General features: G+C 38.8%; 1 protein-coding gene across 10 annotated transcripts in view; it reads right to left on the minus strand.

Annotated features, from left to right (window-relative positions):
* Window positions 1–13,262, minus strand: part of MAP2 (microtubule associated protein 2) — an 83,740-nt gene that overhangs the window by 43,050 nt on the left and 27,428 nt on the right. For 7 of the 10 annotated variants that reach the window (XM_053470420.1, XM_053470419.1, XM_053470415.1 and 4 more), the window contains exon 3: window positions 5,062–5,124. The exons of 1 other annotated variant lie outside the window; for it this stretch is intronic. The gene's annotated coding sequence lies outside the window, so the exon portion shown is untranslated. Of the gene's footprint in view, window positions 1–5,061; window positions 5,125–5,252; window positions 5,429–13,262 lie in introns of those variants that run through there. 2 more of the 10 variants (XM_053470421.1, XM_053470412.1) reach the window with 2 other exon arrangements.

Here is a 13,262-nt window from a genome sequence, read left to right on the forward strand (position 1 = left end):
CTGAGTATTGAGTAAATAACAAAAGTGGAGACATCAGTGGCAAGACTGGCATAATTGATAGAAGTGGCAGCAAACTTTTATTTTTAAACACTTAAGAAATTGATTAATCTTTACTTATATGAAAAGTAATGAAAATGAAAAATAAAGTTTCTAATCAAGTAAAAAAAACTGCATGACTTATACCATCGATCCTTTCCTACAGATTGCTTTGCCTCTTGGTACAGACACCATCAGCTTCCACCATAGGGAGAAAGACTTTACCATAAAACTGAAGAATAATTCACTGGGGACAGAAAAGCCCTGAAAATAGTTTAATGTTATACTTTTAATTATCTCAAATTATCAAAGAGCAACATTTTGGTTTGGTATGGTTAGATGTAGGGTTGGGTTTACTGTGACATTGTGAATGGCATTTAGAAGAAAAATAACTTTGTTTGGAAAATTTAATTTATAAAAATGATTCCTGCTGTTTCTATAGACATTATCGAGCTTCTAGGTGTGTAGAACCCTGCGATGCACTCATATTCCGCAACCATTCTGAGCTCCATGAAAAGATGGACATCGAGGGAGGAAAAATGAGAAGAGACATTTCCTTCTCTCATCTTTATTTCCATTATGCCCGCCTCACTGGTAAAGTGACGAAGGAGTATCACAAGCTAGCCTGCAAGATACCTGCTGGAGACAGCTCCAGCAGGTCTTCAATTATATATACTGTTTAATTTAATCTGTAAACTCTGTTTATTAAATGCATGAATTTGTAAAGCATAGGGTATGTAAAGTGACATATCCTTTTTAAGCAAACCAAAGAAATGTATAGGTTCACATGTAATTCAATGTTTTTATTTAAATGACTAATGCCATTAATGACTCTTTGTGTCAGTAAAAGTCAGTTAACAAGAATACAAATCGCAGATTGTATGTTAGAAAAGAATCCTCATAGACTGGAGAAGGATCATGGTAAATTAAGGCCATCTTCTCACATCCTTTCTTAAGACAGAAGGTCGGTCTGTATAGCCTTTGGCTACAGCAAAGAGATGGCAGACTTGTACGTCTTTGGATTTCTTCAGTCCTTGAGGCCAGTGACTCAAGGAAGAATAACTGCTTTGGCTGTAACATTCATCACTCTGTTCCTCTCAGCAGTAACCTTCCCTATCCCAAGGATCTTAACTCACTAATTGCTCTTTGCAGAAATGTCAGTTTGTGTCGGACACAAAATTAATTCCTTATACCGACCAGCTGAGTTCTAAACTGAAACGCACTTCAGCCATTCGAATGTCTACATTGTATATAATACAGTAAGTATCAACATATCAACATCCAACAGCTGTACTAAAATGCCATTAAACCTTTGGCTGTGGATCATGGAAGCTGCAGTCCAACCACAGTGAGAGGGGTCGATGTCTGTAAAATCTGTGGTCATTTATGCAGTTTTAACTTTCAAATGACTTGTATTGACCCAGACCAGTGGCATATTATAGCCTAGGCCTAGGGAGGTAGGTTGAGGGGATCAGCTCCCTGCTATGTCACTACTTGATGGGCTGTTTAAAAGGGAGAGTGCTGATCTCAACAACTAGCCCTTTAACAATATTAGGGTTGTGCAGCGTCAGTACAGTCCACCATAGTTTCCTTCAGCATCATGATTCCTTCAAGTGGGTTATGGCATATGATTCCAACACCCAGAAAAAAGCACAGCGGTGTGGAGGGGTACACTGACTTCATATATATATTCTGGGTAATATTTTCTTTAGCAGCTGCCAAGATGGTAGGCAGAGCTGCCCAGTGGCATGAATGGCAGGTACTGTGCCCTAATCAAATGGTCCAGAGGAAATGAGTGTATCTCACCGAAAATGTCAATGTTCACCAAGTGAAGCTGTCAACCTACTCAGTTACTCAAAATAGTTGTTACTTGAACACAGTTAAATCAGTGTTTGGGAAATGCAGTTCACACACCTGGATTGTAGCTATATATTCCATGTTATGCTGTTTTCCTCTTGGAAGTTAACCTATCACTCAGCTTTAAGAATGATTCAGTATATTTCATAATGTGTAAACACCATTTGCATTCAGCTCTCACAAGAGTTCCATTGGGTCTAACCAAATCTCTGACGATTTTGACGGGAGCCATTTCTTGCCAGTGATTGGCTGCTTAATGCCGCCAAAACTTATGCCAATCTCAGACAGCAGAAGGGGAGGTAATGTTGCAACTCTGAAGCGGCAGCACTTTCACCTATTTGCTTTCTTTTTTTTTAACTACTCCCATACTTCTTTGTCGTATGGGACATCAGACTGTCACCTTAGTAATTTATTTATTTTCAAAACTGGGTAGAGCAATAACTGCATAACTACTTCCTACCGGGAACTTCCCATCATTCTTTGTATCCCTCCTTGTCAAGTTACCAGAGCCAATCAGCTTCTGCCAAAGGGGAGGAGTAACCATGTGGCATGCTTATATTAATATATTGCATATTTAGACCTATATACGCTTTAACATATTTATTTATTTATTACGCACACTGAAATGTCATATTTGGGAAAGTTACCATTCTGCTGAAAATAGGAGCTGCCATCTTTTCCATTGTTCTCACACATAGGGACTAAAAATGTTTTGACGTTGTTGCAGAATATAACTCCCATCATGTAGCGCACTACAATGCCAGTTCTGTTTGGACAGCTGAGCATGATGGGAGGAGCAGTTTACAAAATATGCACTAAAATAAATTGCTTGCTCATGCGTGCAGTGAAACAGCTCCTTTAATTTGGATTTTAGCTAAGCTCAGTTTAATTAGCACACGTTGCGTTCGCATGTTTTATATAGTGAATTTATGCACCGAGAGATTTGTCGTTAAACTTGCCACTGAGAGGTGATATCTGCGGAGGTGATAGATATAAAGCGAATTGTTAGTGGCTGCGCCGTATTTCAGTAGCAGCCTTGTAAATGTGCATACTCATTCTAGCACTGCTGAGGATGGGCAGGAGCCGCTGGCAAGACAGGGAATTAACACTGTGGGTTAGTGAGAATACTTGGGTATTATCCATAAATACATTTTTATTTACAGACTGAAGGTTGTAGGAGCACAAATTCCATAATCGTGCAAAAAAAATCTATGTTTTACTAAGTAAAAAACTGTATAATACAACATTGGCATCAGAGTTAGTTTAATCCTATACAGTATATATAATGTAGTCCCATCTCTTGAGTAGACTTTTCCTATATATAGTAAGAAAGCCCCACCTCAGGAATAGTCTAGCACCGTAGAACGTGAAGCCACCTCAGGAATAGTCTAGCACTGTAAAACATAATGCCTCTTCAGGAATAGTCTAGCACTGTAGAACGTGAAGCCACCTCAGGAATAGTCTAGCACTGTAGAACGTGAAGCCACCTCAGGAATAGTCTAGCACTGTAAAACATAATGCCTCTTCAGGAATAGTCTAGCACCGTAGGATGTGAAGCCACCTCAGGAATAGTCTAGCACTGTAACACGTAAAGGCAACTCAAGAATAGTTTAGCACTGTTAAACATGAAGCCACCTCAGAAATAGTCTAGAACATAAAGCCACCTCTATTATACAGCACTATAAAACACTATCATGCATGAAAAACAGTATAGTCATACAGAACACTCACTAGACAATGTTATCTTACTTCAAGAAAAGCCTAGTTGTATACAAAATGATCCCAAATTACATTACAAACCACGTTGCCCCTTGAGAAATAGTCACCCCAAGGACTATTATTCTAAATGACTCCTTATCCAAGTATAAAAAATATCAAGGGTGATCTAGAACCAGAATGTAGCTTTCCATAAGTCATAGTCTTTAGCTACCAGGAAAACGGGAAACTGCACAGAGCCTGGAATGATCTGACCCCTTGGCTTGTGTGCATCAAATGCACAGGTATATATACTTGCTAACGTGTACTAAACCATGCGCAAGTGCACTTACAGCTTATTCGCCAACAATACAAGCACACTCCAGGTAAATGTGTGTTTCAGCTATAAATGTGCAAGCAATGTTGTTGGTCCTACACTAATCAAGTTCATTCATCTTAGCAGTTTAGGTAGCAGCGATTGGCAAACTAGGTGAGAAGAAATAATTTGATATTAAAATTAAAACTCTGGGAGTATTGGTTTTACTATATGAAGCATCAAGAATATTAAAGATCAGTGGAATCTTACATTTTTAAAGGAAATGGAAGTAAACCTTTCACCGTATGCATTTCTTAATACACATCTTACTTCACTACCCCAGTATAGCTAGACATCTTATTGTCGCCATCAACCCACCAGCATCCCACAAAACAGATGTTTTCCTAACATTTATATACAACTAAAGGTCTTGTATACCATACACATAATCATACTTCTCAATGTATATTGTCAAATATAAATATGTGTACCGTATTTTCCTTCCCCCTAGATGTGCTCATTTATGGTGAAGCTATGCCATTATGATTTATTGACAAAAAGGATCACATCTATATGTATTATAATTGTGCAATAGGAAGGAATTGTGAATTATTCTAAATAGATAGAGCTGATTCTTGATATGAAGGCCCTCTGGTAGCTGCTGATTCAGCACCAGATCCGTCTGTACCTCCATCATCCCTGCAACACGCAGATGATGCAGCGAAAAAAATACAAGAACATTAAAACGGTGGTGACAGGGCATGTGGCAAGTGGCACCATCACCGTAATACAATATTTAAAATCCTTTGTCAGTCTATTGTCACTTTAACCCCCTATCAGCCATCACGTTGCTTATGTACATGCTGAATACATGTTTACCCTTTATGAAATACGCTAGCCAACTGGAAACTGCTGGCCTTCGCAGGCATGAAGTGACAACATTGAACAAAATAACCACACACTGACCATTCTATGTAAAGACATTAAGAAAGAATACATAAATTGCATTAATTCCCTTTTTACAGTATACATGGAAAATGTCTAAATTAATGCCACCTAGATGTCGTGGCGATCAGTTGTCCATTCTAAAGACGGCTGAGAAGACACACAATAGATGTATATCTATGCTTAACATTTTTGTGCCTTTCTGTAGTTACCTCTTAATCCGGATGGTGCAGCAAGACAAGGAGACGGGATCAAAACCAGGAGTCAGGCAGAAACTGGAGAAATAAAATAACAGGGAAGAGAAACAAGAGAGGACGATACGTTAGGCTTTTGTACAATGCATTGGGAAGATGCACTCCCTGCGCTGAGCTCTGAAGACAGCGGTGATGTGGATTTAACACACCTTCTGTTCCCTGGCACTTCACCATAATGCTCTTTGTTTTAATTCAGCTGAAGCTAGTGCTTAGGAGAAAGGCAGCAGCAGAACTAGTTAATAGCTGTCTGCGAAACACACAGGCTGAGGATCTGCTTTATTCACCCCCACCTCCTCCCTTCTCTCCACCGGCTCTCTGCCTAGGACTGTGTCAACCACCAGCCTGTCTCTATGAAGCCTGCAGTGGTACTGAGGAGAGGAGGGGGAAGGGAGGGAGAAACAGGGAGGTGTGATGGGGGGGGGAATGAGACTGGAAGAAAGAAAAGAGAGAAAATATTTGATGAAGAGGAGGAGGGAAGAGACCGCAAAGGAAACAAAGGAAGGGAGAAATAAAGGAAGAGGGGAAATAGGGGAAATTGGCAGGTGGATGGAAGATGGAATTAGACTGAAGGAAAACAAAGGACTGGGAAGAAGAGGAAAAGTCGGGAGATTCAGAACAGGGTTATATGATGTAAAACAAGAAATCATAGTAGAAACAACATGATGATAGGCTCAGGGGACCACTAGCTCTAGAAGCTTCTAGAAGGAAAAGCAAACACAATAATCATCTTTTTCGCGCTATAAGAGGATGCACTGGTGTCATTGGATGCTGGTTCAGCTACTGGACATGCATTTTAATGGAACGGCTGCTAATTCTAAGAAGCAGAGGTGGCCAATTTGAAGGCCTCCAGCAGCTTTTGGGCTTCCATAATCCTCAACAACCTTGGATGGTGGGTGTTATGGCCCAACAACTGCTTGTTACCATAACCTAACAATGTGAGAATCTGCATTTTCTATGTATACCCAGGGCACAAGGTCAACACTTGGAGAAATATCCTTCTGCTGTTTTTTAGGAGACATTTTTTTTTTTTTTAAATGTATCGTTTTTTGGCTCATGCACGCACCATATCACTGACTCATGTCATGTATCACTAGGTTGACATCGTTATATTTTTGTACATTTTTAAAATGATTTTCTCAAAAATCATTTGTTGGTGTTTTCCTTTTTTCCTTTTTTTTTTTTGAACAGCTCAAGAGAGTCCAACTATTGTCTGCTGATCTGTGGACAAAATAGGCATGTACTCTCAGAATAAGAAACCTCAGCGGGTGAGCTAATAATCCCCACATATGTCAGTCGTTAAACCTACTGTGGCATAAATGATGGCTTTACAAGAATAGAGGGCCCTACTGCTTAACAGACATGAGGATTTAAAGAAAACTGTGAAAAATTGCTTGCAGTTACATAGATCTGGCAACGTCATGTAACCTAGGCTGATGGTGATATACCTTGCTTTGCTGAGTCAATGATCTGTTTTTAGAAATGTATCAACCAAGCCATTTTAAATAACATAAATTAATTACAATGATGCCCTTTGTTATACTGCACGTTAATTATCCCTTCATAAATATTGATTAAAGATAACTGCAAAAAATGTAACCCAAGAAAACCGCACTGATAAACACTGGATGCTATGCAATTTGTTACATGTATGAAACCCAATACGACGTGAGCTTTGTTTAGACCTACATAAAATTGTAAAGGCATTTCGCTGATAGATCCCCTTTCGCTAAATATTTAACAACACTGTCATTTTTACTTAAAGCGCCGTTCAATACTATTGATTCCCTCCTTCAAAGCAAGGGAAAACCTTATTAAATTTTAAATAAGGCATAGCATAAAGTGTGATGTATAGTAAATTAGAGGTTTTCAGAGCTGTAGAACCCCACGACTCTCTGAACACTGTACGGCAATCAGCATGTCACCTTAAAAAATGCAGGACTGGCATACTTAATGTATCAGAGTAATAACACATAATATCAATGGTAATAGTAATGACATCATAATCAATAATCTTTTCCATTTCTTTAAAAAAAAAAATCAAGCTCTCTCTTTTCTTCTACCATACCGCAGTCTCTCTGTATCAGCCTCTCCCCCATCTCTATCTCACTGAAAAATAATGTGCGCATGAATGGCATGTTAATGGTATGAAGAATGTGAGCTATTGTGCAGCCGTTTTAAAGACAAATTAAAAAAAACTTGCATACAATGCTCTCTGTTCCAAAATGCTGCAATCGGCAACTAGGTTTTCCTTGCAGGTATTGATCTATAAACCGTTTCTTGGCAATTTAATAGCTCCTTCGACTTCTTATTGGCTGGTTAAATCTTTCTCAATTATTGGCTGCAGTCACAGAATCTGGAGGCTGAAACAGGGGAGTAGGTTACTGACAGCTGACATGCATACTAAGGACAGGACTGCACTCTATGAAGCAGGACATATGGCTGCCTGCCAATCAGAGTGGAAATCTTTGCTATATTTATCTATGGCGAAGGTCTATGGTCATGGCTTAAAAAAATAAATAAAAAACAGGACTATCAAAGAAAACATATTAAAAAAACAGGGATATATGTTTTATATATAAGAAAAGTATATTGGTAATAAAGTATCAAGATACTGTGAGTATAATAATTAAGAGCTGCCAAAGACTACAGTGCTGCTTCTCTTCCGAATGTTTATAAGTAGCCCAGTTTTATGTTGGTGCTGCTGAAACCAAAGTCTCTTCAATACTAAGGCACAAAATGTGGATATTGTAATATACATTGCATAAGTTTGGCACAGCCTTAACATTCTTAGAACAGAAGAAGGTTAACAAAAGCTTACCAGACAGCTTAAGTTTACATATGATGAAGATCTCTGAGGTCTTTAGGAGACATCTTGAGCTACTCTGTTGACATCTCTGGGTGTACAACACTTGTTTTATAGATGTAGGGTGTCACATGACCCCTGATACTCTCCTGTCTCCTTGTGCTGGTTCAAAATAGTTTAGAAAGGGCCCTTCCGACCTGGGTTGGTGCAGTATGGAGATGTGAGAAGGAGGGTACCCCTTTTTCACAAGTTTACAATGCACTGGTGCCCAGATAAAAATAGCCATTACTGGCCCTCTTACGTGCCACAAACTCAAGACCACTTTGAAAACAGAAGGTTTAAAAGTATGTTTTACTTTGCCATCTGTGACAATGAGCTAATGTTGAGCTCACCGAGGACGAGTCATCTCTCCAATACACTTCCACAAAAACTTACATTTGCATAACAAGCTGTTGTATCTACTGTACAGTAACATGCTGGAAGTAGTAGTTAGGGTTTGATGTGAGCAAGAGGAAAAAAACGAGATGTTTGTTAGTGTGCTGTATTAAGAGCATGGTATACATAGTACAGGGTAAAGGTCAATGGACTACATACCCATGACACTGAACTGCTCATGGACAGACTCATACTTAGCCTACAAAGAGAGGGAATACACACCTTCTAACACTAATGCCTACTACTATCTATTCAGATGAGAAGCAAAGAAGGGTGCCAATAAACCAATGAAGATTTAGTATTCAAAACATTTGAACCATAAACCAAGCAGTTTGTGATAAAAAATATTACCCCAACACTTGTAGCTTTCCTCATGACATGTTCACTAAATCCTGTATTACATTGCCCATTTTCAACCACGAATAGTGATCATTGAAAATAGTTTGTGAATGTAAAGACAACGCAATGCATGTTAGACACAGAGGTGCATGTTGACAAGTGCCCATGTTGGCACCATTCTGTTCTCAAAATTCATATCCATAGACTACTCCATTTAGCACTGCTGAGCAGCCAGACCATTCAGTCCAGGGCAAGATTGGTGACTGAAATCCACCTGGGACATTAAGGCTACCATAATGAATACATGCAATCACATGCTGGATACATGCAGCCACACGCAACGCTCTTACACTTTTGCCCTGTGTGAATCCAGCTGGTGGCCTCACACTAAAGGATGGGATCTGCCGTATAAGTGGTATGTGGGCAGCACCATTGGGCACCAGGCCACAGGGCATTTGTTGTGGTTGCCCCATGACCAGCCCTGCCCTGATTCAGCCAGTACTTCTTTGGCAGTAAGGCAAAGTATTTACTTATAAAGTATTTTAGCACGGAAGATCTCTCTTGTTTTCAAGTGTGTCCTGGGTTCACGAACATTGCATTCAATTATTTAACTTGATGACAAAATGAATATTAAGATCAGTAGTAAACAGATTTCCGACTCTGTAAAGACAGCTTTACCTGCATTCCTGAAGATGCACCTGGGAAATTAGCTTACACAGCGGTCATTGGTGAAATTAAAAGGTTGCATGCATGGAATAAACAAAAAGCTACCCAGGACAAAAACCAAGGCAATGGACCTAATAAGGTTTGAGGGTTTAGATCAAACAAAAGATCTGTCTTTATATATTTTACTATTGACCTGGTAAATGTTACAGATATTCCACATGATGCATGTCTTTTCTTTACTGCAAAAATGATGTATTTAAATAACTTCACTAAAAAATTACAAGCAAGGTTTAGCACTCCAGTTAATTGGTTAATTATGCTAGCCAGATACATTACGATGTACAATATTTGTCCCAATATATCTTTGTACATACAGGTGTGTGCATACACCGCAGTGAGCTTTATCCTGCTTTTATTCATAAGTGAATGTAGTTTGTCACCCATGATAGATTCAAAGCCTCGGTATAGGCTTCCCCTCCCCACCCCGACATGCTTGGCTCATTCCTACACACCTAAAAACACTGTGATGTCACAGACGCAGCATTGCAATGGAAAACCTTTGTTTTTTTCCGTATAATTTCAGCTTTTAACTCTATTTCTATCGGGAGATGTGTTTGCTGTTATACAGATCTGTGCAAAGCAGACCTCTCTGCCAGCAAACATGTTAATGCGGCGTGAGTGGGTACAGGATCAAAAACTGTTCAATACACAAAAAATACTAGTGTAACTTCCACCCCCCCCCCTCAATACAACCCACACAGAGGATGATTAAACTCGAAGAACTACTTTTCACACTGCGATCAAAGATAAGGCTGGGGTGCTGAATATTTTCCTCTGGGCTTCCAGCAATCTATAAAAATATGGTTATATAAGTTGCTTTCAAGTATGACCCTGTTATAGATATATATATATATATATATATATATATATACTACTTATTTATGTTGTATAGTAATATTCTTAGGTCTTTGGCTCCTAAAACTTATATGACTTATAATGATCCTTAGAGGGGTGAACCTTCTCAACGTGATGGTGTAAGAACAAGCATTGTTACTGCAGTGACGTTATCCTTGTTAAATAAAACAAGCTTCACCTTTGTGACCTGAAATGATCTTTAATTTGCAATGTTATGCAAAGAAACAACATATTGTGAAGACGTTAATCTCCTAAGTGAAGCAGAAACATAGAGATCGGTTGGGAGAAAACGATTTGGCCCACCTAGTAAGGCTAGAGTGGCCATCTTTTCCCGAGCCTTTTGTTTGTTTTGGCATTTTGTTCATTACAGGCAAAGGAGAGAGAAAAAGATAGATAGATAGATAGATAGATAGATAGATAGATAGATAGATAGATAGATAGATAGATAGATAGATGAAACAAGATAGATAGATGTAACAATAGTAAAAAGAGAGGAGAGAAAAAAGAGAATGGAGATAGCAGAGAGCAAATGAAAGAGGAAATATGATGAGAAGAGGGAAAGGTGAGACAGAAAGAAAACAAAGAAGAGCGAAAGGTGAAAGAAAAAGAGAGACAAGAGGTTAAAGGGAAAAGAAGAGAAGAAAAAAGAGAGGACATGAAAGAGAAAAGAAAGAAGAAGTTGTATAAGAGGAAATAGGAAGATAAGAGAAAGGATAAACGAGAGCAGAGGAAAGAGTGGAGGAAAAAGGGAGAGGGGTAAGAGGAGATATGAGAATATGGGGTTTTGAGATGAGAAGGAAGACAAGTGAGGCACACACTCAAACACACACCCGCACTAACACACATTTCTCCCTCATGTCATATTACCTGACCCTGTTAAACCCCAGAGATACAAACGACACCTGCCCAAAAAGAGATAATCCAGGACTCAGATCTTACATCTTTATCCTGGGACCGTCCCGATCTAACAGGGACTGGTGGCAGCCTTAAGTCAGAGCATCTTTTCCCTGGTGACAATTTTTGTCCAAATATCATTAGGCCAGCTCACAAGCACTAGCCTATCTAGGGTTTTCACATGAGAGCAGTGGCATTATGTCTCTCCGAAAGCAATACAGTTTCTTGGAGGCAAAAAATACAGTTCAGTAAATATAATAAAAGACAGCACTGTCAATTAAACGTCATATGGTTAATAAGCACATAGAATTAACAAAGCAGTTCAACTGCCACAAATAATTATTTTGCTTTGTTTTTCATGTGATCTTTTAAGATTATAATTTTAATGTTAGGAGTAATATTACATGAATGACTGATGTAAAAGCTTTATTACATTCTAAATGAGACTAGCTTCAACTTTATCTATTTTTGCAATTTTGAACCTTAACATAGAATTATTATAACATACAAATACGGTAACATTTGCATAAACAATTCAAAACTTTCTTGCATCAACACCTTGTTTACAATAACAGATTTAGCATTTAAGGTGATCAGCATCCAATTTTAACAACAAAAAAACCCTGTATCCACTACATTATTGACATACCTGGAGCTCTCTGGAATTGGCCCTGAGTCTCCGGGTGAAGCGATGCTTCCCTGGGTCTCCGGACACTTTCCCTTTTCTCTGGGCAGGGAAGGGCTCTAGTTTTTACATAATATACTGTTTTCATATCTTCTATCTGTGTTACCTCAGCCGAATCAACTAGACAAACACCCTCACTCCTTATCATACTGCCTGTGGTAAACAATACAATGGCTCATTGTTGATCGGACATTCTGACTCGTGAATGTCAATGGAGGAGCAGACTTCATTAGCACTGCCATAAAGAATCAGCACAGTGTGGTAATTCTGACAGAGAACGTTACCCAAAATATTATATTACTCACAACAATGGCAGCTTCCAGGTATGCAGATAGGGAAGTTTATTGGTACAAACTGAGATAAAAATTGGTTTTGTCAGTGCTAACCTACATTACTGTATACAGTGCTGTGTTTTATGAAGAATATTTTTTTCCATGGGACTTCATGTTTTAGGGTGGTGGTCAGTGCAATTAAATAGAATGCAAATAAAGCTTGCAGTTCCATTCCATTTAGGAGGTTTAAGAATAAGTTGGGTTCCCATATCCCAATGTTAATTCCCTGTGCCTATAACTTGCCCATTTAGAAATGTTAGTATTTTATTTTGTCTCAATTTGTCCTGTGTTAGGTTTGATTGCGGAAATTATATTAAGTTCTTCCTTTTTGAATTGTGTGTGATAACTCCCCAGTGGGACAAAGCATTCTGGGACCGATGCCTGCTTGGCTTTGTCCAGCTGCTCTTTGAACTTTAACTGTGACTGCTATTGTTCTATTGTTATACTGCAGTATGTGTCTTCATATAAAGAGTGCATATGGCATTCTACCATCATACAAGCTGATGCCCACTGCACACTGCCTTCACCTTCCATGTTTATTGGCCCCCTTCATGTGCAACATTCTCCCCTATTTAACTCTGTTATAGCATTCTGTAGATTAGTGCTTTTAATATAATATTCCACATAAAGGGACACTTTCGCCATTATGTGCATGTTAATACAAATGATAGCTAAGAGGTCCCTTTAACCTTTAAGGACAATGGGCGGTCCCTAAACCCATTCAAAACAATGTATTTTGAGCCCGTACATGTACGGGTTTGTTATTAAGGGTTAGATTTCAGTTGTGTCCTTTCTGCAGATTAATTTTTCCCTTTTGCCTGCTCCATCAGCTATATTATTGCAGGAGATGTGTTTAGACTCCTGTGCACATGCATAGAAAACACTCCCATTAGTTTCAGTGGGAACACTTTTGTGCAGCTGATTGACTGCTTCAAAGAGATTGATGAAGTATACCCTATGTTAAAGCACATTATTCAGGATTCATTCTGTTTTAACAGAAATGTACCCCAGTAGACTGAACCTTTATCACCTTGTACTGAAACACAATTACGCTCTTTCCGTGCCTTTGTGTAGATCAGCCAACAGATTG

Source organism: Spea bombifrons, chromosome 7, assembly GCF_027358695.1.
Source record: "Spea bombifrons isolate aSpeBom1 chromosome 7, aSpeBom1.2.pri, whole genome shotgun sequence".
Classification (NCBI taxonomy): Eukaryota; Metazoa; Chordata; class Amphibia; order Anura; family Pelobatidae; genus Spea; species Spea bombifrons.